The sequence below is a fragment of the Pezoporus wallicus genome, unplaced genomic scaffold, assembly GCF_028554395.1.
Source record: "Pezoporus wallicus isolate ANWC-B61680 ecotype Strahan unplaced genomic scaffold, APGP_CSIRO_Pwel_v1 contig_5785, whole genome shotgun sequence".
NCBI classification, from domain to species: Eukaryota; Metazoa; Chordata; class Aves; order Psittaciformes; family Psittacidae; genus Pezoporus; species Pezoporus wallicus.
This window is the reverse complement of record NW_026641150.1, coordinates 3,606,184-3,633,742: the sequence shown is the minus strand read 5'-3', so window position 1 is coordinate 3,633,742 and position 27,559 is coordinate 3,606,184. Positions and strand designations below refer to the sequence as shown.

General features: G+C 43.9%; 1 long non-coding RNA gene across 2 annotated transcripts; it reads right to left on the bottom strand.

Annotated features, from left to right (window-relative positions):
- Nucleotides 1-17,073: 17,073 nt before the first annotated feature.
- LOC130606233 (uncharacterized) lies at nucleotides 17,074-26,299 on the bottom strand. Of its 2 annotated transcripts, none has more exons than XR_008973919.1 (3): nucleotides 26,197-26,299; nucleotides 21,151-21,284; nucleotides 17,074-17,230 (listed from the first exon to the last, which is right to left on the bottom strand). It is a non-coding gene; the product is annotated as an uncharacterized LOC130606233 (long non-coding RNA). The 2 variants fall into 2 exon arrangements; XR_008973920.1 differs by lacking the exon at nucleotides 17,074-17,230 and adding an exon at nucleotides 18,549-18,624.
- Between the last annotated feature and the right edge of the window lie 1,260 nt (nucleotides 26,300-27,559).

Sequence of the window (27,559 nt, the reverse complement as noted above, 5' to 3'; positions counted from 1 at the left end):
TTTGTCGCTGACATGGACAGTGGGATTGAGTGCGCCCTCGGCAAGTTTGCCGATGACACCAAGCTGTGTGGTTCGGTTGATACACTGGAGGGAAGGAATGCCATCCAGAGGGACCTTGACACACTTGTGAGGTGGGCTGATGCCAACCTCATGAGGTTTAACCATGCCAAGTGCAAGGTCCTACACCTGGGTCGGAGCAATCCCAGGCACAGCTACAGGTTGGGCAGAGAAGAGATTCAGAGCAGCCCTGTGGAGAAGGACTTGGGGGTGTTGGTTGATGAGAAAATGAAAATTATCAGGCAGTGTGCTCTTGCAGCCCAGAAAGCCAACCATATCCTGGGCTGCATCAAAAGGAGCGTGACCAGCAGGTCGAAGGAGGTGATCCTGCCCCTCTACTCTGCTCTTGTGAGACCTCACCTGGAGTATTGTGTGCAGTTCTGGTGTCCTCAACATAAAAAGGATATGGAACTGTTGGAAAAAGTCCCAAGAAGGGCCACGAGGATGATCAGGGGACTGGAGCATCTCCCATATGAAGACAGGCTGAGAAAGTTGGGGCTGCTCAGCCTGGAGAAGAGAAGGCTGCGTGGAGACCTCATAGCAGCCTTCGAGTATCTGAAGGGGGGCCTACAAGGATGCTAGGGAGGGACTCTTCATTAGGGACTGTAGCAGTAGGGTTCAAACTTAAACAGGGGAAATTTAGATTGGATATAAGAAGGAAGTTCTTTGTGAGGCACTGGAATGGGTTGCCCAGGGAAGTTGTGAATGCTCCATCCCTGGCAGTGTTCAAGGCCAGGTTAGATGGAGTCTTGGGTAACATGGTTCTGTGTGTAGTGGTCCTGCTCATGGCAGGGGGATTGGAACTAGATGATCTTAAGATCCTTTCCAACCCTAACTATTCTATGATTCACAACTTCCTTTGGCAACCCATTCCAGATTGTGGTGACGAAGCACACGACTCAGTCAAGCAAATGTACACTCAGCTGGGACGTTTTATCTCCTTTTCACCTCTATTCATGCTTATTACCCCTCCAAGTCATATTGATGCCTCCACTACTGAATGCCTCCTCCTTCTCATAAGCATCCCTTACTGGGACCCACACAATCCACAGTCCCCTGAAAATCTTCCATACGAAATTTTATACAATCCTCAAATTCTCCTTCCTGTTAAGTCCTGCATCATATTAAGCAGTATCTGCCTTTACTGTGCACGGCTGTCTGACCCACTTGGCTGTCCTACCATGGGCTGTTTCACATCAGTAATGGTCTAATCCTTCTCCTTTGACGGATGATGTTGCTGATTTAGTGGGCCCTATTTTCATTGCTCAGGTCACCAGGGTGCCTCTGTCTGTTATTGATCCTTGCTGGTCTTACTGCCTGCTGTGGTTGCTATTTAGTCACATAACTTGAAACACAGAAATCTAATGTTGGTCTTTGGTGGCTAGTAAAAGTAAAGGCCAATCTGGCTGCATGGAGGATGTCTAAACCACATAAAAATACTTCTTAAGCACAGAGGAATAGCTGGATCTCCAGCTCTGCTTATGTGTGTAAAACAAGATTTCCACAAGTGATCTTGATGGTTTCCATCTTGAAGCATCCAACTTGAAATGTGTGAAAGGAGTGTGATTTATAGATGATTTGGATGCTAATGAAATTCAGCCTGCTGAAAGCCTCATCTTCACACAGAACAGAGTCTATCCCCTTCTCTGAACACAAGTGCCACGTTTATCTCTCTCTCAGATACTCCTGCAGCTGAAATAACTCCAATTGCCACAATTTAATTAAACTATCAGTTTGAAATGCCTGAGTGTTGTATTGAGATGGCATGGAAAATATGAGCACAGATAATTATGTTAGCTAGGAATAATGAGACAGCTTGCATAGAAAGGTCTATGTTCAGTGCAATCCAAGATGACAAATCTCAGCATTATGGCATTAGGCTGTCCCTGTTGTGGACTGCTGAAGAACTGAGACTATAAATGTTTATTCTAAAATGGGCATGAAAGGACGTGTTCCGGATCATTTATTATTCCTTAGCATGCTTGTGTATTCCCTTAATGCCCACTGTTGATATTAGCCCAGCCAGTACTTGATACTGCTTGAGCACAGCTATTTGTAAGAGGGAGAGTGCAAGAGCTGGATTTACTGTTGGCAACATCCGATCACAGAGATGCTCTGAGACTAACCACAGCTAAGGAGGCTTTGGCCCCTATTATCTGTACTCGGATGGCTTTTTTTCTTTACTGACATTATGTTTATTGGCAGATGTCTCAGAGCTCCCCTGTGAGAAAGAGGAGAGCTGTAAGGCAGCATCTCAGCAGCTGCACAGCATGCTCTGCCTCTGAAAAAGCAACAGGGTTTATTAATCCACTGTATCCTGGGTGCTGCATGGTTTCCTCTGGGCTTCGCACTTCGCTTTAGCTGCACAGAAACCTGTGACAGGGCCATAATACTAACCTTCTGCTCCATCCTCCTGGCCACTGCAGCCCTACTGAAGGGTCTCCCCATCTTCAGCCCCTCCTGCCAACTCCTGCCCAGGCAGGTGGGTGACACAGCACGGCTGATGTTTGGAGGTGGCCATTTGTAGGGAGAAATTAGTGCCATTATGTTTGCTTATCCCTTATCAATGCTCTTTGAATAAAAGACCATAATGCTTGGTGGGTTTATTGACATACACTAAAAAGAACTTCTGCCAAGAGACTGGGAAGTTATTGCTGCTAATGAGTAGAAAAGACATTAAAAGGCACTCTATCTTAAAGCTAGCAAGGTGTGAAAACTGTTTTTGTTTGTAAGGCTGATTGGTCGTGTGATGTTAGTTCCAAGGCCAGATCATAAAGCAGGGCTGCTTAAGGTAATCATTAAAAAGCAAAAATCTTGATTTTCCAGCTGTTTTGAAGATGCTATTTTTAGGATGTCTGTTCCTGTTAAATTGCATCTATCTGCTTCTAACCCAAAAGGATGTGAAAGGAAACAAACATGATGTTTTTGTTTCACTTCAGCAGCCTGGCTGATAGGGCTTTTACACCAGGAGCCTGCCCTCTGGTCTTTCTCAGAAATGGAAAAGCAAAGCTTAGTTCAGCCAGAACACAAAGCAGAGCATTAAGACTGACTTTGGACCAGGCCCAGGCTAAACAGAAGCATGGCTCATGTTAAAATCAAACCTTTATCTTTCCTGGGGCTTGTTCACTAACCCCTGGGATAGTCACAAGGACTGCAGTGGGTTTGTAAACCCTGCTGTTGAATCTATGGGCTCCGAATGTTATCTGGTGCTCCTGTACCAGCTGCTGGTCCCTTTCTGTCCCCCATGGCAGCCTCTGCCCAGCATGACACTGGTGAGAGGACATCTGAGCACAGCTCTGCAACCTCGTCCTGCTCTCCCTGGCCCTGTGGGAGTCCTGGCTGAATCATGGAATGCATTTTTCTGCAGGATATCCTACTGTTCCATTTCAGCTGTCTGCTGGGCCCTGTGGCCAAAGGTCATGTGGGCTGTTCTCCCTAACATTCTCAACAAGAAAAATGCAGCATTGAAAATAAGCCAGGCATTAGATTATAAGCTGCTGTGGGGAAGAAAAACTGAACCAAACAACAAAAAACAGAACCCCTAACAAACCCCAAAACATCACAATATCCCACCTCTCTCTGCCGGAACTGTTGCTCTGGATCTTTCCATGTGAAAAAATGCAGTTTATCTTTTCCCCCTTCCAGGCTGTTGGGTAGCTTTAGGCATGATCCAAAATCCAGTGAAGTCAATGGGAAGTTTTCAAGGTCTTTGAGTCAAACCCTAAATGCAGTGTGGTAGAAAGTGAGTATCCTGCCTTACACTCAAGGTGAAAACACACATGTCCTATAAACATTGCACATTAGCACCCTGTAAGTCGTCCTCTCCCTTTCCTTGTTTCTCCAGCACCCAAACAGGTCTCTGTCACAATATGGTAGTTGAACCTCTTCTCAGAAAGAAGGATGGGTCTGACTCTGTCCTAGCAATGAAGTTGCCTTTATCAGTGAAGCTGCACATCACAGGAATGGTCCTTATCCTGGTCCCTGACTGCATAATTTCACACACAGCCCTGTGAAAGTGGCTCTGTAACCCTATAATACTTTTTCTGGTAACACTGTAGGTTTCCGGTAGCGTACCATCTGCTTCAGTTTGGGCTGGAGAACTCTACATGATCTCTGCAAATAGCCACCACACTGTTCAAACGGCTGAGGCCATTGGTGCTGCATTTAGACAGGTAGCTTTTAATTCCATTCTCTGCTATGCAAAAAACCTTAGATAGCAAATTTTCAGCTGCAGCCTAATAGATGAGACAATGGCTTATGCAACAGACAGATGAACTTCTGCAGACCTGAGTCCCTGCTGATATGAACTTCTACACCAAGGCTGTTACAGAGGCAGACAAGAATCTGGCCATAAAAGTAGTCCTACATGCAGACATACAGAGTGGTAGAAGCTGAGGTGATGAGAACTGTTTTAAAGCCTCTGATTCATTCAAACTACTGTGAGTTAGACCAGCTCTGCTTCCAAGACCGTACGTTGCAAATAGCTGAGGTGAAGGCTAAGGATTTACCAGTGATTTTATAAGCTCTGTTTGGTACAATCTGTGCCAGGCACAGCTCAGAACAATGTTTGCCAAAGCCTCTCACTAGGCTCTTCCACAAAGGCACTAAATCTTATAGCAAACCCCACACACTTAGCACCGTTTTCTAGTGAAAATGAATGTTACATAGCTGTAAGGATAACCTTACATCAAGCCAATACTGTTTATTGCGGCTTGATTATTCCAGAAGTGGTGCCCCAGGCAAGTTTCAAAATTTGAATTTCTGATACTTCTCACATTTCCCCAAAGCTCTTTTTTCCATTAACTTTTTTCTCAAAGCTATTACATCTTCCTGAAAATTTGGTGCCCCTGTGGCTTCTTCCAGCTTTCCTCCTCCTGACTGTGGGACTCACTGCATACCACAGACTCATAGAAAAGCAGGGCTGAATCCTCTGCCCCTGGGCCGGATCAGCTGCAGACATACCATTTCCGACAGATGTTAGCTTGTTTTTATGCACCCATAGCATCCGTGCAATATTCATAGAATTCTTTCCAACCATCTAGCTTTGGAAAGAAATTTTCCCCAGTAACCAATTTAAACCTCCCTTGTGCAACTTGAGGCTTTTTCCACTTATCCCATTGCTTGTTACCTGGGAGAAGAAACTAATACACACCTTGCTACAACCTCCTCGTGGAAAACAGTAAGGTTTTCCCTGATCCTTCTCTTCTCCAGGCTAAACAGCCCCAGTTCCCTCAGCTGTTCCTCATAAGGATCTTCTCCCCTTCCCCATGGTATGGTAAAGACCAAAGGAATGAAGAACATGTGGCTAGCTGTGCCATAGGGGGTCAGAGAGGTTGACCAGTGGTGGCACCACAGGTGGAGATATGCCAAGATAAGCAAGAAGAGATTAGGGGTTTTCCATGAGAGTTTGTCAAAATTCCTCTTCTTGGCACCAGTTATTTCAAAAGCTGCCCATACAAGCACACCACAACACACAAGAAAATAGGTCTGATCTAGAGCTAGTCCTCAGTCACCTTGCATCCTCCCTTCCCTGCTATCAGTCTGGGCTGTCATGACCTCTGTATTGTACAACAGAAGAATCATTGTCCTTTTCTCACTGCAGCATTAATGCCAGCCATTTCAGACAAAGTAATCATGACTTTTTTGTGGATGGTTTAACTACACCTGCATTATTGTGGCAGAGGTGAAAAAAAAGCCTATTCCCTAAGAATCTGCACTGGGGTACTATAATTTCCCAACCAGCTGGCAGCATTGCAGAGGACCACACTGAACTAAGTATTTCATAATATCAAGCAATTTCAGGCGCCTTAACAATCATCAGGATAAAAACATTTTATCAGCCTGTAGGTGTACCCAGATAAGTGAGATACCTGTGGTGTCAGTCCCTTGGGGAATGGCCTGGTTTTCCATAGTGCCATGGCATAAAAAGTCTCTGCCCTAAGCAGTCTCCCAGGTTTTCTTTAGGATCAAGTCTGCGTACACAAGGAAAGGCTCTTGGTTTGGATTGCCTGAGGGGGTTTATTATTTTCAGTTATTATTTCAGTACTTTGGCTGTACATGTTTTCATAGCCTACATAGACCTTGCAGTGGGTCTTAAAAATATGCAGAGATGGGTTTTGTTTGGTTTTTGTTTTAGTTTTCCTTTCATATGCAGTCACTTTTAGGGATATTGTACAGCACAGTAAACAAGCAGGAAAGACTGTGGGTCAGTGAGCCTGCTGTGGGCAGTCCAGCCTCCATTGTTTTATTATTGTTATCGTTGTTATTGATGTAATTGTTATTGCTATTAATATCAAAATGCCTAAAGATGGCAATAAATATAGCAGCTGTTTTAGGTTAGCTTCTATCAGCATCTCTCCTAATGAAGCAAGGTCCTTGCTGAAACTGTTTCCTACTGCAAAAGACTATTCTGAACCACTTCTTCCATCACGCTCACAACTGACATTTTCCAGATAGCCTAGCTCACCAGACACTCCTTAGAAATGTCAGATATGTCTTTTGCGAAAAGCTCCTGGTTTTAACAATATATTAATATTTCAAGCAAATACTTGGCGAGTCTTCAGATTTTGCCAGTGGGTCCTAGCATCTTTGGATAAAAGGGAGATTTATGGGCAGTGCTGGTGGGTGGAGGATGGACATCAGCCGTGCAAAAAGCATACCTTGTGGTTTTAGTGACGCATGAATTATAATCACAGATGGTAGCGGGGTGCATTCCAGTCACTGTGACAAAGATAAAAGGCAAGGCGAAGATTTGCCTTACTAATTATTTATGGGAGCCTGGTGTTCAACTATGAAATGCTGCCATAGGCAGATTGCCTTTCAGAAAAGTACCATAACATTAGCTGTCCCCCAAAACATCCCCTTTTTTGCATAGACGAATGGTGACATGGCAGACGTACTGCTTGCTGTGCAGGTGTGGCTGGAGTGCAGGGACCTGGGGATTGCTCCCTGTGCTGCCTGGTAAGTTATGTTTTATTGCAGAGCCTCTATGGAGCAGGGACATGTGTGGCTGCCCAAGAAAGAGGGTCTGAACTGTCCTGCTCCATCCAGGGCAAAGCTCCAACGGGTGTAAATTCTCTCCTTCCTGCCTTTTTGGCCTTTCTCTTCTCTCCCTTCACTCCAGATTACAGACTGGACAGTTTTAATGTGTCATCTGCCAGGCACTTTTCAGTTTACTATTGTCAGATGGCTTAGACGGCTATTGCCTTGCCCTGGTTTTGGCTGCTGATTCTTACCCACAAACTACCTCCCCGCTAGGCTGAAATAAAGAAGCTTTTTTCTTCAAAACTTGGTCTGTTTTTTGCTTTTTTCATCATCCAAATTGGTTGCTAGATCTGGCATGTCAGCAGCAGGAGCACTGTGAGAGCTCGACAGGGTGACTTCATAACCTAGGACCTGTAGCAGGGCTGCCACATGAGAGAGCATTGCCCCTGGCAGCAACTTGACAGGCTGAGGGGGGCCCTGGGCCCACCCCTCTCTGTTCAGTGAGTGTAAAAGCAGTGTTGTCCCTAGGTATTTTAAATACAGAGGGAGGCTCTGGCTTCAGCTTGGGGTTATTCCTGAGCTGCCAGTCACCAAAGTGGATTTTTCATGGTGTAAGTTTGCTTGTGCAATGCAAACATTTTATTTCCTGGGATGCAAAGTCAGATACACACATGTGCACAAGGTAGGGTACCAGCTGGGGGCTTGTAGATGCTATAGCTTAAACATCTGAGTGAGTTAACTCAGGCACCATGTACAGCCTGTGGAGCCCAGAGCATCATTCAGTTTACCAGAAAGTACAAGGACAACCTCATTTGTTTAAACAATGAGCACTGCTAAAACAAAACAAGACTAAAAACCGGCCATGGGCTGTAAAGACTAGTTCAGAAAAAGAGTTGCCCCCAGTCAGCCTTTAGCTGAAAATCAACCCCTCGGGTTCATCTGAGGTAGTAAAGATTGTCTTCAGAGCCGAATTCAGAGATGAAGTAGGGCAGGAGAGCCAGCCTGTGACCCATGGATACCTTTTCTACTTTTCCCTTCTGGCACGCAGTGCTTTTCACACAGCTGTAGCTGCACAGCACCAAAGAAACTACAGACTGCCTCCTAAAATGGAGCTAGTGTGTGCACATGCTGGGATGGGCTGACAAGGGCTCATAGAAGAGAGCTTTAAAGCAGAGCTGCTTAAAACTACCGGATGGCAGGTTATTTACATGTCAGAAAACACTCCTGATGGAAACAAGCAACAATAAACACCTACCCTTTACAAGCCAGCTTTCATGCTCAAAGAAACCTGATGCTCAGCCATGTGGAGGAGTCATTTCTTTCCTCTCTGTAACAGAAAGTTCACTGAAATGGAAAGCAGCAACTCTTACAGCTGAGTGCTCCAACTGGAATTATTAAGTATTTTCTAATAGCTGGCAAAATGAAGTATTCATTTTATCTGTTATCATGTAAATACTTTGTACTAAATGCAGTAAACCATCTTTTGCAAGATTAGACTGGATTAGACACTATAAAAATTGCTCTTAATGAAAATATTTAAGTCTGAAGAGGATTTAAATATTATTTTCTATCACTTTAGTGCCTTTGTATAAAGGAGAATCTGGTTCTTTACATTTAAATGGTTTAAAGCATCCAGCTTAAACTGTATTACTCAGGAATTTCTGTGCTGCCATTAATAGCCTGCTCTTAATTTGAAGTACAGAGGAAGAATAGTAATCAAAACCTGAATTTCCAGGCATTTTCTAATTCAAATTTATCTCTCTTTCCTATGTTAAAGGATGTGACTTATACGCTAAGTTAACAGGGTCTTAAAAAGAAGACACTAAAAGCAGAGGTTATAAAGCATATAGTTTACCTGAGCTGCCTCAAGGACTCCTTCCATATCAGACACTTGCCACGGCTGAGCCTTTAAGCCTGAGTTAATTGGGATTAAACAGGAAAACAGTGCCACAGGCTTACAAAACTGGCTCCCTGCAAGGATGCCCTCCTTCTGCATCTGTGTCATTGCTGTCTTCTTCTTCAGCTCGACTCCCTTGAGCTGGGGCTGGATTTTGTGTCATGCAGCCACAGGCAGTGGGGGTTTTGCAGGTAGCAGTGTACTATGTATGGACAGACTGCACTAGGGACAGACATTTCCCCGTGGAGGTTATTGTTGTCACGGGTCTTCCTTTTTCACCCTCTCTCTGATGTCAAACCTGCACCTTTCCCCTGTCACAGTGGGGAAGAAGCGCTAGCAGGTGGTGTGAAGGATGAGGAGGTGGGCGTAAACGTCTTTGGTGTGCAGAACAAAGACCCCATGATGTTCATGGTACCCAGATCTCTGCCCACACTCTGGGACCAGCTCCCAGACTCTGGCTTTCAAGCCCATAGCCCCACAGTCCCAGGAAGAGAACTAAACTTGTGCTCACCTCCAAGAACTATACGTAGAATTATAGATTGGTTTGGGTTGGAAGGAACCTTAAAGACCATCTGGTTCCAATGCCCTGCCATGGGCAGGGACATGTTCCACTAGACCAGGTTGCTGCAAGCCCTGTCCAGCCTGGTCTGGAACACTGCCAGGGATGGGGTAGCCACAGCTTCTCTGCTCAACCTGTGCCAGGGACTCACCGCCCTCAGAGTGAAGAATCATTTCCTAGTATCTAATCTAAATCTCCTCTCTTTGAGCTTAAAGCCATTCCCCTTCATGTCTCAGACAGGGTGGACATTTACATACGTTTCAGTCTTTCCCTGACTGTCCCTAAGCACATGCTCAGAGTTTAGGGATCATTTCCAGTGAAATAGATTTTGTACTTTGGAAACCGCTTCCCAGTACGACTCAAACTTTTTGTCTCCTGATATGCAGCCTAAGGACTCAGGTGCAAGATTGGGGTGGTCTGAAAAATGCAATTGAGGGGAACCACCGTGAGATTCACATCTGGCCCCAGCCCTTTTCCTTTCAGAGCAGAGGGAGGTGGATCTCCATAGCCAGGTAATGCTCCTGGCATCCTGCAGGATACTTCTGCACCCTTCAGCCCAGTCCGGGGCAGAGAGCATGATCCTGCCTCCTTTGTCACAGCAGCATTGCCATGTCTACCCCTCACCTACAGGCATGAACCATGGTTAAAGGTGATTTAACAACCCAGGCCTCTGCTGAGGGTTTTAGCTTTTTTACTGGGGAACCCTGGCACCCTTCAGTACTTTTTATTTTGAAAGAAATTAAACCACTCCCACCTACATGCTTAGGTGATTTTAAAACGTGTTTTTACCTTATGTGAACAGTCAGTTCATACAATACAAGATGTCATACTTTGCATATAGAGTCTGCGTTTTCACCATCCATTAACCCTGCATTGACTAGCTCCCTGGAGCTGAGACCGCTTTATAAGCACGCAGAGAGGTGGCTAGCCTGGCTCTTGCAGAGAGAGCCACCTGCACCCGCCTCTTCTGTAACCCTCCTAAGGCATGGCAGCGTCCAGGCAGGGAACAAGCGTGATGCCTGGGGCTGTTCCTAGGCATCTCTGGGTGAAGTGACCATCCACAGGGATGATCACACTGTCCAGTCTGCCAGGCAGAGTGAGAGGAGGCAGCAGGATTTTTACCCACACACTTGGAAAAAGGTTGATCTTCGGCACTTGTTTGTTTGTTAGTGAAATGGGTTGGACTGGGGAATTGCAGCTGTGAGGCAGCCTGTATCTGGAGAATTATGTGGGCTGCTTCAGTGCTTTGTATTTTAGTTTTGCTTTTTTCTTCATTTCGCTGAACTTCATTGAAAATAATGGAATACCTGAGGGACGTTTGGAGCCGTTTTGGGACTGTTTTCCTTTTGATCTGGAGACATGGTCTCTGTACCATCAGTCCAAAACAGTGATCTATAAAACCCCCAAAGCCTCTTCTCAGGGCCTTACACACCTCTCCTTGATCTACTTATTTACTGTACACTGTACAGTTCTGCTCCTGTCTGCAAGGTCCCTCCTTTCCCAGGGCTAGATGTTATGGTCAGCCACCTACTGCTGATGGCTGAGTCCCTGCCCTAACAAATCTCTCTCCTGTAAAAGAGCTACCCTCTGCTCGTAGTTCTTCCCTGATGGAGAAACATATTTTGGTTCCACCACTTTAGGTCTTCTGTTAAGGGGTGCACAAGAGAGAAGAAAACCTAAATTGCGTGAGCTGGCCTTGGGTCACATTGGTCACAAATGTGATGGGGAAGTGCCTGTTTCAGAAATAGGAGGTAAGTATGTCTAGTAGCCTATAAATAGCTTTGGGGCCCAGGCTTTCAGACACATGTATGTGTCACAGAAATGCCTGTTACAGCTCTTCAGCACTTTAAAATTGAAGTTATAGCTGCAGGCACATGACAAGGAGCCAGAGTGTGAGGAGACCTGAGATGTATAGCAGGTCACCTATGGCATCTGAAAATCATGATAGAATAACTTCACCACCACAGACAAAAGAAAGAGCTTGCAGGAGGCTACCTGTGACCCTGGTCTAACCTGTCAGGCTACATCTGTCTTATTTTGGGCCAACAGGCACTACTTAATCTGGCAACTGTAACCTAGTCTGTCTATAGTAATCTGTCATACTGTCTCACTGCCTCAGTTGCCCTACCTTCTGCATCCAGATACGCAGCTTTGAGTACTCCCAGTGACAATGTCTCTGAGGGATCAATCACTTTCCAAGCCTAACAAATGAAGAAGAAGGGATTGGTTAAATTGTCATTAAAAAAGAATGCAGTGGAGGTGTGATTGTTCCATTTGTTAGCTCAGTTTGTCTCACATGGAGATAAACAGTGTAGGTACAAGGTAGCTGGAAGGTTAGATTGACGGCTAATGCTTAATTTCTCCAAGGACGTGCTCTAGATGAAGCTGTTCTCTAAATCACAGTCTTCTCTGTTTCCGTAAGAAGCTGGCTGGATGAAGCAAGTACAGGTATGAAGGCTCATATAAGCATCACATCTTCCCCTTCCATGAAGACATACTTCTAGGGCTTGCTACCTGAAAGGCTTGTATATCTTATTTGTGCAAGCCTAAACACCCTTATTTAGTATATCTCCATTTCCCCAAGAGGAAAGCTTTGAGGAGGTTTTCCAGAGGTAACCAATTTGCCTTTTCCCAGTCTCTCAAATCAATTCCTCTGCTCAGCCACAGGTTCCCTTCACAAAGCAACATCCACAGGTGGTAAATCTAGCCGACCTTTTCAGTGTGGTGTGTGTTCCCATGGATAACTGTCCCTATGGCCACACCACATGTCAGCGATGCCTACTGTGTCCTGCGCAAGCCCCCAAAGAGCTCACCCCTGCTACTGCAATACAGAGCACGGCTGGCTCAGCTGGGCTGATAGAGCTCCACCTGAGTTTGTACTTGTCCTGGGTTCAGCAGGGAAACGAGCCACCTAAATATACTCTTAAAATAATAACGATATAACACAACCAGTTGCCTTGCTTGGTTCAGCGTGTGTTCCCACCAGTAAACGTAGCAGCACAAGTTACACGGGAGCATGGCATTGGAAAACACTGGTGAAGCTGTGGAGGCTGGCAGAGGATCTTCTACCTGAGTGGCCACAGAAAGAGAATCTATGGTACCACAATAAGCTGCCTGCACCATGGGAAGCTGCCATGGCCAGAAGGTTTCAGGCTAAGTCTCTGTGTTTGCAAACATCCACTCCCAAGACACCAGAAGAAAAACGGTATGGCAGGTTAATGGAGGTGTCCAGAGAATTTTGAGCGTGTCTCATGTTTGTGGGTTTTTTCTTGTCTGGCACACTTCTAACAGCACATAAACCGCACCTTATCTGGTGTGGGAAGGTGGCCAATTAACTAAAATAAACAGGAGAGCTCAACAGAATACTTCAGCTGCATGTGGGTTGTAACAAGATCCTTATTTCACCTGAAATATATATGTCTATTTAGTGCTGAAGAGTAATTATGAGACCTATTAATGAACATCAAACCTTGCTTAAAAGTTTCCCTGTTACCCAGTTAAAGGATGTTAATGCTTGTTATTTACACCTTCAATATCTGATGCTTTCATACATCAGTAACATCGACAGCTACCATTAAACCGTGAAATGGCTTTGTGCACACCAGGGGCTACTATTCAGGACCTCTGGCATCAGGGGACTGCTCTCTCCTTCCACATCCTGACCAATTCAGTCCAGAGCAGGTTACCACTTTGGGCCTAGCCTATTCTTCTGGTCATCATGGTCTCTGAAGATGTTTATGAATAAGTTTACTTATTCTAGTGAACCTCTGTTTGCTAAATATGAAACAAATAAAAAGTGAGTCCAGAATGGTGAACCTAGTCCTGAAATGTCTGCAGTCTTATGGAAAAGAGAGTGGAGTAAACCCATCCCTTTTCATTGAGCTCATCCTGGAGACAGAATCTGATGTGCTATTCCCTTTGTATCTTACAGTGATTCCCTCAATATGACAGCAGGGGACTTTGGCCCCAGAAATGCCTTCTTGACTACTGCTGCTGGCCTCAGGGCTGCTCATGCAGAGCCAAACTTTGCTGTCCTTCCCCAGGAGCTGAGCTTCTGAGAACCCTTTCTGCTGCCTATCAGCCCCTCTTCAGAGGTGATGAATTGCTGCTGATAGTCCTCTTCAAGTGAGCCAAACAAACCAGGAGGAACTGTGTAAGGGTTTCACATTGATTAAGGTGTGTGGTAGTTATCCACCATCATGAGTCTGTCATTAGCTATTAATTAAGCTAAGTAAAAGATAAACATCGGCTTTAGGAGCCATTCCCAGAAATCAAGAGTTTGCTGTCACTGATATCCATAGGCTAGCATCTGCAGAAAGCAAGTTAAGTAGCTCTTAATTTTTCTGGCTGTATGTATGAGACAGTGTTTGCCCTTAATTTTAGAGAATGTCATCTTGCTTCTGGCATAGCTGAAATTTTATGCCATGTTCAATTTTTAGCAACCTGCCTATTGTCAGCCTACACCAATGACGGCAACTAAAGCTGTCTGGGAGTCATCTGGGATTCTGAAAAGGATTTCCAGGAAAATCCTTGGTAGGATGATGCAGTGCATTATTTGAGCAGTGCTGACCCATCTTCTTGGCTCTTAAGCCAAATGTATATTTTGGCTGGCATGGGGCTTCCCCCATGGCTGCTGCTCTGCACCCCTCCTGCAGTGCCTGTGATGGCTCCCAGCAGTCCCGAGGCTGCAGGAACCCATTGGGAATGTCCCCAGGCTGGACACATACACATGTCCACATAAGCACCTTCCAGCCCAGCTGCCTGTTACTCTGATTGCTACCTATTGTCTCCAGTCCCCAAGTGCAGAGGTGCCCATGGCAGCAAGAGACTGAGCCAGGATATGTGGATGGTGGTGCTAGCACTGTGTGGACTTGCTGTGTCTTGCTCAGACCTCTACTGGTGTACCAACATCTCTGCTCAGCCATCCCAGCAGTCCGAGTGTGGCCGAGTCATTGTTTCATGTGAGCCATCACCACATGGTCCATCTGCTGGTGTCCAGCCATGGAGATGTGTCCTAGTCACTTCCTAGCAGAGGGCCTGGCTTTCTCTGTATTTCTCCTGCTGTGTTAGTGAGCTCCCTTCTGATACCACTGACCACTACTCTAATGTCTAAAAGCTAAGCATCGTTTTTTTGGCCGTGTTGTTCCTCTTCACTGAGACATCAGCATTGAAGGCAGGCAGGGAGAAGAGGGATTTTGGCCCCAGAAGCAGGAATATCTCTTGTCTGCAGTTCAGACAACAGTCTTGGCAAGCACTGGTTGAGTTTAGTGAGTATTTTTGATACAGGCATTCTTAGAAAATTCCAAATCTACAAAATTTGCAGAAAGCATTCTACAGGAAGGTACTAGCTGTTGACATTGTGAATTCAAATAAGAGCTGCATTTCTCAGGTGCCAACAGAGAAAAATGCCATTTCCTTAAAACTTGGGGAAAGTCAAAAAAGATGCAATAAAATCTACCTTTAGCTATCATCACACAACACATCCTCGTGATGACTCTCAGGAAAATTTCATCTGTGCCTTCCCTTTTTGCTACTTTCATGTCCTTCCCATCCTAATTACTAAATCCTCCTGAAAGTCTGAAAAGAGAATAATTTAATTCTTTAGACACACCACTCTCTTCTATTCCTTTGCAATCCCCATGCCTAATCAAAACATATGCAAACAGTCTGTTAACATGTTAAGCTAAAATAATATTTAAGGAAATAAAATGTTTTTAACACTGAACCTAACAGGCATCTTCATTTCATGGTAGATTCAAGATACCAGATTTTGTAAGATACTAGGTTTTGAAACCTCCGTGCTCTGAAGATCCTTGAGTCCAGGATATGAAACAAGTGAAGCTACAGCTTTCATCTCAAAGGGATTTAGAATAAATGGTGTTCAGAATTGTGTTTTCTCAGAGTGTGCCTTAGCACCTCAAAGGCAAAGAGGTTTTTTCTGTCTTTATCCACTACGAAAGAAACTCAATTTGCAACCTAAACTATCATTATGTCTTTGTGGATATCTCATCTAAGACTCGTCAGATGAAACAATGCTCGGTCAAGTTTAGCAAAGGCTCAGCCAGTAGCCATGAACCGTTTCACAGTGCTGGTTCTGCACCAGAAGTGAAGAAGTGAATTTTCAGCTTTGGGGGTACATCACTGCTAAGGCTCACACATCTCCTCTGCCACTTTGCTAATAGTGCCTTGTAAAGCAATACAGCTGGAAGGATTCTGAAAATCAAAAGTAGGTTTTTCTGCTTTGCTTGATTTGTTACATCTGTGCCTGTCTCAGTGCATGGTATCTAACCACCACTCATCTTCCTAGCTTTGCCTAGACACTCCCTCTTAAACAATTCCTTTTTAGAGTGTCTTGCTTTGTGCCAGGCACTCTGTTTGCCATCCGCCTGAGCAGATGGAAATATGCATGCCTCTAACAAACTTGACCTTGTTAGGCTGCTCATCCTTCATATCTGAGTGAGACAGAGATGTAAAACGTAACACCCACTACCTTGCAGAGGGCAAAGAGACTCAAACAGCGTGTGTCTGCCATGCTGTGAGGTGTCTCCCGCAATGCTGCAGTGATATGATCAGCATTCAGCTCCTGCTTTTCAGCATCTCGGTGGTGTTGTAAAGTGTATGCTCGCCTGCTCACCAGCACGCCAACATTTTCTCTCTCTTCACCTCCTGGAAATCACACCTGGGGGCTAAACGTGGTGCATCAGGAAGCAGCCAAGGAAAGGCACATAGTATCAATAGCTGTCCTTTTGGCAGTGGTTAAAAGGGGAACTTGAGAGATAACCACAAAAATAGAAAGGTAATGTGTGAATGGAAAAAGAGGATAAACGGAGGTTTGTAAATTGTTTTGATTTGTGATTTGATCCCAAAAGGAAGTTTGAAAAAATGACTGCTGTCCACTCTGCCTGCGCCACGTGTTGCTGCAGCCTAAGTGGGATTCGTCCCACTTTATGCAAGATACAAGAAAATTGTAAATCTAAAGTCTGTGGGCATGACTAAAGAAGTGAAACATGAACCTCTAGCAGACAATTCATCTGACATCCCTTAGATGCTTGATTATCCTCTGCAGCAGCCTGTTCTTTCCTAGAAAAAAAGACTACATTAGTCTCAGCCCCCGAGGACTCCAGGCAGTTGCCTACAGGGAGCTGTCTAATGCCACTGGATATACCCTGGGGTCTTGAGACACCTGTATGGGTCAGGAGGGAGGACACAGGAGCTGGAGGTGACCAGTGACGTTATGGCTGCCTGGAGCCATATCTGTGTGGGCAACTGAAGGAGCTCCCTAACTTGCAGGTCCTTGTATCAGGGCTGGTTAATCTTCCCACAAATAGCCTAAACAACCACGCTCAGCTTATTGCCTTAGTTAGAATAAAAGTGTTCTTGCTATAACTCCATGAACTTCACGCAGCCAAGCCCCACCCCTGCTGCTCAGCCAAAATGTGCTCTAGAATGCAAGGGCCACAGCTGAACCACAGCTGAGGGCAACATTTCAGTGTCTTACAAGTTCCCTTCCCACCTTATGCATCTCTTTAGTGGAAGAGTGTTGCAGAGCGTTGCAAAGTATTGCGGGGAACCAAGGGAAGGGCTGCAGAGACATGAGTGTGGGCAGTGCGGAAGGAGGAGGGTGCAGTTCCCTTTGGTCCACCTTAAACCTTCTCTTCCCTCCTCCACACCTCCGGAGAGCTTCCAAATCCTCTTCATCTACTGCTGGCATGTCTTTTTGAGTTCTGTAGCTGCTGTATAACAGGAAAGGAAGAATATGCAATTAGAATATAGTAAGTTATCATTAGAGATATATGAGAACTTTCATCTCTATATTCACATTAGATGTAGCTGGCACTACAATAATTTGAAATGTAAGAAATCTAGACCCTTTCAGCACGTTTAGATTCAGATTTCAACGTGTTTTAGACTGGTGAAATCTGAGAATGCACAGCAAAATGACGTGTCCTTAATTCTTTGTCCTTTGTCATTGGCGGCAAGATCCCACCAATGCAGTGGAATAAGGATTGAGCTACCAAAATTTCACATCTGTTTCCCAGGCTGGGCAGTGTGGGTGACTGATAACAGCTCTTAAGAAGTATTAGCTCACTGCACAGTTAGCAATAGACAAGCAAGACTTAAAAGACAGCCTAAAATTCAGAAACAAGTTAGCACTGCAGATAACTTAAAAGCAGCTACTGATACCCTGTATCTCTCCTTTGTTTGGGGTGGTGAGGAAGCTGCCAGCTAAAAGAATGTTCTCTCCTTTTAGGGTGTAAGTCCCTGCTGTTGGCAAATTGTTCTCATGTTTGGTAAACCAGCCAACTTGTGACCTCTGAGTTGCTGACAAGTGAAGAGGGCACTCTTCTATCCTCGGGACAATAGTCAAAATATAATAGGCCAGATTCTCAAATCTGATCTGGCACTTCTGTGGTGTTCAGGAGGTGACAAGGAACTGGCAAACATCCTGCTGCTAATGGCCAGCCAGAAATGCCTCTCCTGGTCACCCCACCTCACCAGGAGAGCAAAAGTTGAGAAGAAGCAGGTGGAGATCTGCCCCACATAGAGATAAGCTTGACCCAGGTCACTGCGTCAGTATGAGGTGTCGTAACCCACAAACTGAGTACAGACTGCTGAGATAACCCAGCTGGCCTCATCCTGGTAGCCCTCATTGTCTGGATCAACCTAGAGTAGGCTGTAGGTCAATCAGATTACTCTGGTTGCAGTTTTCTGCCAAGCAGCATTGGGGTAATCCATGGAGGTGTGGCTCTATGCCTAAAGCAGAGAAAAGAAGGGTGAGCATCACCTTCTGAGTTACAGGAGTAACTGTTGCTCTGGAGAGGAAAGAAACATCTTTCCTGGCAAGGGAAACTTTGGCAGCATTAATTATTACCAATGCCAAGTGTTAAGAAAAGACAAATAATGAGGCACATTTCAGCGAACTAGAGATTAAAAAATCAGTGCCTCTAGCTTGTGTTAATGGCCTCCTGGTACTTGAGCTTGTAGTGTAAGGAAAGGCTGGATATGTGTGGGAAGTGAAGGATTAGATGGTACCTTTACAGGAGCTCTTTATCACAAGGCTTGAAGGTGTTTCAGAAAAATGAAATCTGAGATTCTTACTCAGTCCTGCGTCTTCATGATCTGGAATCTTGAAGTAAAGGATCAAATATGATTTAACCACTGAAAAAAAAATGATAAATGCCCATCAAAGTTCAACATGTTCTGGCCTTCTCCTCTTAAAGACATCAGAGTTTCTGATGAAAACATCTTACAATAGTCCTCTACCACAGCTAAGACCTGGGAGAAACATTCAGTCTTGCAGCAGTAAATGTCTCAGTTTTGCATTTTGTGGCTCTCTGGATTCTTGCTTCCTTTGGCCAGATACTGGGAACTACAAACCATCCTTATGAGACTCGTATGTTCTACTTATTGATTAGTTTAGTCCAAAATTTTTCTTCAAAATAATTTTTGGTGAAAACCAATGTAACTTTCCCTTCTCCCCTCCCAATTACTTGCTTTCCAAAATGTTTCTTTTATTGAGAAAACTATGTAAATTAATTGAAACCTTGACCTTAGGACCTTATGAAATCTGGGTTTCAGTAGTTCTCTTCCCTTAGGTTGATTCCTGCCCTGCCCCACTGCCTCCCCAGGGAACAGGTTTTCTCAGCAGGAGTTGCAAATTCTGCTACAGGCAGTGCTTGCCTAACGAGTGTGTGGAAAGGATGGGATGTGAGAGCACTAATATACAGCTCTCACCAGCCGCTGCAGAGGCATTTTTAAAATGTATTTGTTCTTGGTGGCATTTGTTTGTTTGTTTTTTTCTAATAAACACTGCTAACCTAGGGTTTCTGTTCTTTTTTTTTTAGCAAATCGAGGGAGGGAAGCACCCATTTTCTACTCAGCTGGTACCAACTATTTTTGCACCTGCACCATTTGGCAGCAGATTTATTTATTACTTATCTGTATTGCCATAGTGCCTAGGAGCCCTGACAGAGACCAGAAACTCATAGAAACCAGAACAACAGCTATTTTGTGAAGCTGCGGTAACAGATTTTCAGCTGACAAATAGAAAATACTTATATTTGTTTGACAACACCTTTAGTACCTTTCAGACCATGATGAGAATTTAAAATACAGACAAACCAAAACAGGGACGTGTGGAGGTTTCTTATCTGTAAGATAATAAATCTGAACAAATGCAGGTATATATGCAACATGTACACCAGATACAGCTAGAAGCAGAGGCTTTTCAGCGATTAAAAGCACGATCAAGGTCCTACTGTCTATAAAAAAACAAAATGGAAAAGTAGTTCTTTATGACTTTGTGTTAAATTCAGCATTATCACGTAACGCATAAGCTCAAACCAAAACCTCTCCTGTGGCTGGGGCATTTGGTGTGGATTTTTTGATGTGTAATGAGACCACCTCAACCCTACGTGCTTCTAGTGTTTTGTTTCTCTAGTAGTTGCTAAAGCTATTTTTATGACTCTTGTAGAGATATATTTGAGAGCACTACCCTTCTAAAAATGTATATGGAATTTATCAAGGGGCTTCAATGGTTATTGGGTGATACACACACAGAGCATGACTGGACAGAAAGATGTCTGTGGCAACATACCTTACAAGCTGCTCTCCCTTAAAAGTCTTTCAGAGTTCTGCAGAGTGCAGTAGCCTAAAAACCCTTACTTGTCAGGCTCGTCGCGATCAAATTAAATAGGAAAAGCATTTGGAAGGCAAGTTCCTATTTTTGCCTTTGTGTTGGCATTTCAAAACTTTCCCCAGAACCAGCTCCAGTGTTTTAAAGAAAGTGCCATGTGGGAGGAGAGAAATAGTGCTGAGCAAGAGCAGGAACAGCACAGGAAGGCTCTCTGCCAGGGTTTGCCTCGTCATCCCGAAGTTCAGTTCTGAGGGAGCTGTGAGTCACTTTAATGTGTACAAGTAGAAAATTGGAAAGTAGAAAAGTAGGAAGTTTGTACAAACCCAAAGAGAGCTATGGGCTTTTATTTCCAGTTCCCTGCTGCCTGCTCAGCTTTAGCTTTTCTCACCTGCTTCTCCATCTCAATCTTGGATTTTCTCAACCCTCATCTGATCAGCAATTTTCAGTTTTGTGTCCACAGCCTTGTGGTTTTGTCACTCCAGTGCTGCAGGCAAAACAAGTACACCAATGTCCCAGAAGAAAAGGGAGAGTGGGTAGATCATACCACGCCTCTGCCAAGTTCATACCTGCGCCATCATTGACCTGCTAAATTGACTGTGGTGTCTTCCTGCTGGCTGCCCCAGACAGTCATAGCTGCCCCAGAATCTATTATGTGTCTGTCAGTGTTCAGGAGAGAGGTGAGGAGAAAAAAAGGGGAGTCTTCAGGGAGAAGAGAAAATGAGACGGAATATTTCCTTGACTCTGGAATTAATGTCCTTCACTGGCAAAGGTTAAGGCAAGTCCGGACAGGAATTCTAGCTCTCAGTCAAGTGTAGAAAGAGAGAAATAGAGAGAAACATAACTAATTTGATATGGTTGTTTCTGGTCCTTGAGTAAGGAAGAATCAATAGTTCCTGGAGCATATGCAGATGAGTTAAGCAGCAGTGTGGGCAGTGCCGGTGAAAACCTCACCAGCCATTAACAGATGCCAAATCACTTTCCTGATCAGACAGCAGCCAGTGTGAAAGACACACCTACCCCAAAATTCAGTGCTCTTCTACCAGTGCAGGAGACACCAGTTCCCAGCCTGCTTGACTTCAGGAAAACAAGGGCTTGCCCTTGCTCATTGCCCTTTCAGATGATAGTGTAAAAGCCTCCTCTGGTTTTGATGGCTGTTAAAAAGGAATAAATTAAAAGGTCACATGGGCTGAGATTTATGGTAAGACTTTGATCTTTGTGCAGAGGTTTGCTGCATCATGGGAGAGAATGAGGAAACTGCTGTTGGCCTTTTCTCTTTAAATTCAGAAGGGAGGATGTGTAGTTTTTTTCTCTATCTTTAGAAGTGATTAAAATTAGTACATTATAAAAAAAGCATTCTATATAAAGATGGTTTTACTGAACTACTGGATCATATGATTTACTTTCTCCCTCTTTTGTTGGGTTTTCTGTCAGATTACAAAGCATGGTAACTGAGCCTTTTTATTTCTTACAGTTCTACTGATCTATCTTTTCCTTCTTGCTTCTTCCACATAGTTTGCATAACGGTCAGTCATCTGCATCACCTCAGCTAATTATATGACAATGAGGGATAAAAAGCATGATTAGGGCTTTCTCTTTAGTTATTTCTGATGTTTATTTTTATAGCTTCGTTAACAAATTAGAGGCAATACACACAAAATTCAACATACAGTCCAAAAGTAAAGTGACCAGTGAACAATGCATTTCAGGTTTTCTAATAGTCCACAGGACTCAATTTCAGTCAGTAATTTCACTTAAGGAACTGTAGCTGATTACAGATTAAGCTAAGTGGAGGTCATAAAAATTTCTGTTATGCCATGGCTGCTCATTAGCCATTGTGAAATAAGAGTTTGATCCACCCACAGCACTACCTCAGGTTATCCGCCTAAGAAATGTACCCTGGGAATAAAGCTTCTGTACTACTAATGAAAATTGACAAAACAACAGCTGCTTTGGAGAAAAGCATTACAAAACTCCTCATAATCAGGGTCTGCACACATTTGCTGTTATTTAGAAAACAGCTTTCTTTTGGGGGGAGGAAGCAATCATGATGTGTGACCCTAACTCCAGTCATCTCAGTTATCTGCTTCTGAAAGTGACTGAAAAGAGATACGTAGAGGTGAATAAGAGAACAGGAATTCTCCCCCATGGTATACTCTCAGCACACAAAAATGACTATCACATTGATCTTAAGAGAGAAAGGCATGGTATGTCAAAGCATGAAATTAAAAAAAGAAGTAAGAATCTACAGTGAGCCAAGTTTAAATGTGCTATGCTGTAGGAGTAGCAGCAAGAACGACAATTTAGCAGGAAATACCTCTCTGATCTGCAACTCTGTGTACTTGCGGCTACAAATCATGAGAAGCAAAAAAAGGAGAAGAGAAGGCTGCTTGGGATTAGACATTTACAACATTTCCATAGGCCCATCTCCCCTACCCTTTCCCCATCCTATAGCTCACTTCAACAACAGAAGGCCATACCCGTGTGCCTGCTGGCTGGTGAACAGTGAGCATCATCCCCATGTGACTGCAGAGAGGCCATTTCAAGTCAGCAAGTACATCTCCAGAAAAACATCTTTATTTTTATTAGTGCAACCACTGTCCTGTGGCCTCTTCTGAAGTTTGTTGCTGAGTCTTTCAGCAGCTGTAGACATCCAGCTGTTGTCTGTTTCAACTGAGAGAGCTTTCTGAACAGTTTTCCTAGCCTGCGCTTCTGCGGTTCATAACTCTGACACGAGCCATCTTTGCATGGGATAGAAAGTCACTTCACGCAATTAGCAGGCCAATGTTTTATGGGTCATTAGGCAGCGCAACACAGGAGAATTGTTTGAAGGAGCACAGGGCAAATGGAGGGTACGGGGATGGACATTTTCACTCTCTCATACTCTAAACCCTGAACGCTCGAAAAATTTATGCTTATGCACAGATACTTTGCTAAGAGGATAAAACAAAATCTGATAATGTTTCTTTCAGGCAAGTCTCAACAAAATCATAGCTCTTTCTTGCCAAATAATGAGGCTGTTGTTTTTCCTTCTTTTTTTCTGAAGGCATTGTATGAATTTTTGAAGTCTTGGGTTATTGCCCTAGGGAATGGCCTATAATTTGAGTGACTGAACATACTGTCTTTGTTTTGACTTTGAACGGGGTTGGTTCTAAATAAATTATGAATAACAAGAAAAAAGCAGCAAACAAATATGGAAGCAACCATGTGACCAGCTCAGACAAGACTAGCCTTTAGTATCCAAACAAATTGTGTGATGGGAAGTGGATCTGCTCACATTGCAAACGACAATTAAAAATCCCGGTGATGACTGCAAACTTCATGTGATTATTATGCTGATAGCTTATGTGCTGCCTTACCCTTTGCACGGTGGGCTTGCTCAGGTAGCAGAGGAAGGTCCAGACAAGACACAAGAGGCCTTCACAGCGGGTAAGCCATCAGAGACACCTAGACAGAAGGATAGGGAGCCTATGAAGGGTAACAGGGCATTCAGGCCACCACAGGCATATTCCCCTATGGCAGGGATGAGATAAGGGTGGAGACCCAGGGCTGAGGACAAACTTCTTCTGGAAGAGAATCAGGAGCAGGGTCTCTGGCAGTTGTGTGGGCACAGGGTTGCTCAAGCAGTGGGACAGATTCACTTTCCTCAGTTGGTGCATCCAGATGATCTAGTTTGCCATCACTTCAGGGCTCCCAGATTGTCTTGGTCCAGCTCCCTCCTCATCAATTGGCTAGAGAGTTGCTGCCCTTGGACAGTGCAGAGCACTCTTCTTGCCTTTACTGCGTGTGTACCCACCAAATATGGTATACAGGCTGTGTCTTCCAGGAAGGGACAAAGAGGTGTCTCCATATATATTGTGGCCACCTCAAGGAAGAGTTTCCTGGCTTCCCTCCTCTGGTTCTGTACCGAGCCTGGCAGCTGCAGACCAAGCAGCTCCATCAGTCCCCAAGCTGCAGATCCTTCTGGAACCAATAACTGGTATGAACAAATATTTAGGGGATTAAAAAACCCAAGTCTGTATAAAAAGAGCTATTTCTTTATTAACTTTGGTCAAGGCCTACAAAATTCAAGTTAATAAGAACTTTATCCCTGTTTTTTGCTTTAGAACTGATCTAATTAGGGTTCAGTCCTTTTGTGGTTTGAACTGAAACTTATGCTGTAAATCCTACCATGTAGGCAATGTGCTGATGTGTGGGAATGAAGGGATGGGCTAGAAATATAAATACACTGAGGGGAATACAAAAAAGAAAAGGAAATACAAAGTAAAATGATAATTTAGATGACATAAAAAGAGTAAGCAATAGTTTGGTTCACAGAAAATAGGTAAGGAAAATACTTCAAACGTAATTTTTATCTTTGCTACATCTCTTTGAAAACTATGAAAATGTTTGTAGCTGGCTGAAGATCCTGTGGGAAAACATTTACATTTTAGCAGCGTTATCTTCTTAGTCTGTTCCTATGACTTCTGTGTACTGCTGTTGTGACAACAGACCAGTTACAGCTATTACAGTTTCCAATTGAATTTGGATTAATGGGTCTTTTTAAGGTCTTTTATAAATCAACTGAATGTTCCACATAAATTATATGTCAGTCAGGGTATTTTGGAAGTAAAGAAAATGTTTTCTAAAGCCCATATATTGCTATAGATATTTTTAAGCTTCATTGTGCCTTTGTCTTTTTTCCAGTGGAATATGAAGAAAAACACAGTCCAGGATACTGTGCAAACTTTGTTTAACTGTATGGTGTTAATATTTCATTCTAGTTCTTCACAGCATATAAACTTGAAGCTCAGTGAAGTAAATGGGGTAGCTGGAATTCACAAACATAGCTGCAAATCCTATTAGCAGTTAAAGACAGCAGGTCCGAAATGCTCCCTAGTGCGCATAAAATCTTTTATTGCAAAAGAGTCAGTTTGGGATGAATGGCATTTACATCTTAGAGGTAAAAATACCTCGCAAAATAGTTCTATTAAACAAGTCCACCTTTTCCTGAAAAAGCCTACTAAAATTTAACATTTGATAAAGGAGGGAGGAAAACGGCCAAGAATGGTTCCAAACAGCTGGGATATCTTGGTCAAGTGCAGGAGCTGAGTTGTGACAACAGACAAGGCTGTTACGTGGCAACTGAAGAAAAGCAGGAGTGTGTTTAGTTTCCAGCAGCACTAAAGTAAACAGGTAAGAGCGTGAGGCTGGATGGGGATGTATATCTGTTGTGCACTGGAAAGTGGCATCTGGGATACCTAAACACATTCCTGGCGCATGCTCTTCCAGCCAGCACTTCCCACATCCAGCCAGCACATCCCACATTCCCACATACAACTTCCAATTGTATAAGCAACCTTTTTCTAGTGACTATAACACAGCCACCATGCAGGAAGAAATATAGCCAATTTTAAAAATGACCTGTCAGTCCCAGAGGCTCAGCAGTAGACACTGCACTGGCATGTAACAGGCTTGACTACCTGGCTGTGATCTCCACTGTCTTCATAGGACTGTATCCTATATTCCATCCTAATGTGTGTAGAGGTAATGTCTTAATAACGCACAGACTTTCAAATCTGACCACCTCTCTCATCTGCTTCTTACCAAAGGCCATAGTGGTCACCAAAGCTTACCAAAGGCCCAGTATCTCCGGGGGAGGGGGGGGGGGGGGGAAGAAATAAAAGAAAAGGAATTTCCCCTGAAAGATTTGCCTTTACTCAGAGATACCTAATGATGGCAAATGCAGCATTTTCCTTTGTAACTTGTTCCAGCAGCTAATAGCCTCACAGCTGAAAACGCCTGTCACTGTTTCTGATCTGAATACACTTGGATTTAGCTTGCAGTATTAAGAGTCTTTTTTTCCCCCCTCACACAGGAAATTACACACAGAAACTCAATCTCCCTTCAGTCTGTTTTGAAGAATTAACAGATTCTTCCTGTCTCCAAGTACACGACAGTTTTTCCAGCCTTCAACTCATTTTGGCGGCTCTTCGCTGCAGCCTCTCTAGCCCTTCAGGTCCCTTTGAAAATGAGGACACCAGAATTATGTGCTAGTATCTATGTTGACAACAGATCTAAATTTACTTCACTGCTCTCCTGATTGTATACCCAGGATCTCGGCTGCTGGCACTGCCCTAGGGTGACTGTGCTGGTCCTTGTACAACATCACCTCTTCAGCTGCTGTAGGGAGCTGTAGGGCTCCCCACTCTGCAGGGATGACCTGGCTCTTTTCCAGATGCGGTCCTCTGAGGCGTGATCCCCACTTGGCAGCAGTATCCAGGCACGTTTTAGTTGTGACACCACACCTGATGGCAGGTATACCCAGAAGGACTCATGGATGCCCTAGGGTGGACATAGATGTTGAAGCCCAACTTCCCTGAGCAATCACGGTCATTTTGGACCACCATCCTTTCCTCATCACTGTGCCTTTCTTCACCACCTATATCTATTACTGGAAATACATAAAATACGTTTGCTTCTCTGTTTGAAGTGTTGAGCAGAGTGCAACTCTAACACAGATCTCTGTGGAACATGACTAGAAATGATCATTTATGAGTACCCACAAACAAATATTTTTTTGTCTCTGTCATACAGACAGTTTAGGGCATTTAGTCAGTTATACTGATAGCACTAGCCCATGTGCCATGTAGGATTTCCTTAAGAAGAATGTAAGTTTACTTATTCTGTTGTCAAGGTCCTTTATCACACAAGTTTATAATCTCCGCAAAAAAGGAAATCAGACTTTCTTTATGAACAGATTGGTTTTCCATAAGGCCATGTAAATCAGCATTAATTAAATTCTCCGCCTTTGCTCCTTCTTTCATTTTCAAGGCCGTTTATTATTTTCTATTTGCTAATGTCTTGTATCAGGCTCAATAGCTAGAGCTATCCTGCTGCTGACACAGAATCAGCATGTTCACACACTACTGGGATTTGCATGATGCTCCAAGACCTCTATAAAATTAGTATCAGAATAAGCCATCTCACTTTTTCACTACCACTGAATTATCATCTTAAATAGTTTGCTGTCTCCCTCTAGCAATCAGCTGATATCACAGAAAGTATTTTGCTCCTGTTAGAATCAAAATTCCTCTAACAGTCTGTGACCCTGGCAGAAGATAGGCTGTACTACAAAGAGGCAGTAGCACAGCACCAGCAGTGTACAAAAGCAAACGTTGAGGAGAGCTGATAAGGACAGGTAAATTGCCATAGGCGCTCTTCCAGCAGCCAGTCAGTGTAATCGCATTTTCTCTTGGTTTTCTACACAGTGTATGTTCTAATTTGTGTTTATTGTCTTTACATTCCCTACATTCACTTTTATATATATACACGCAGGTGTACATACACTCTCACACCACCTATGCTCCCACTTTCACTATTAAAATGTTGCACTTTGGCCAAAGCTCTCTCCATTGCAGAAGAGGCACTTTTTAGCAAGGTCTAAGAA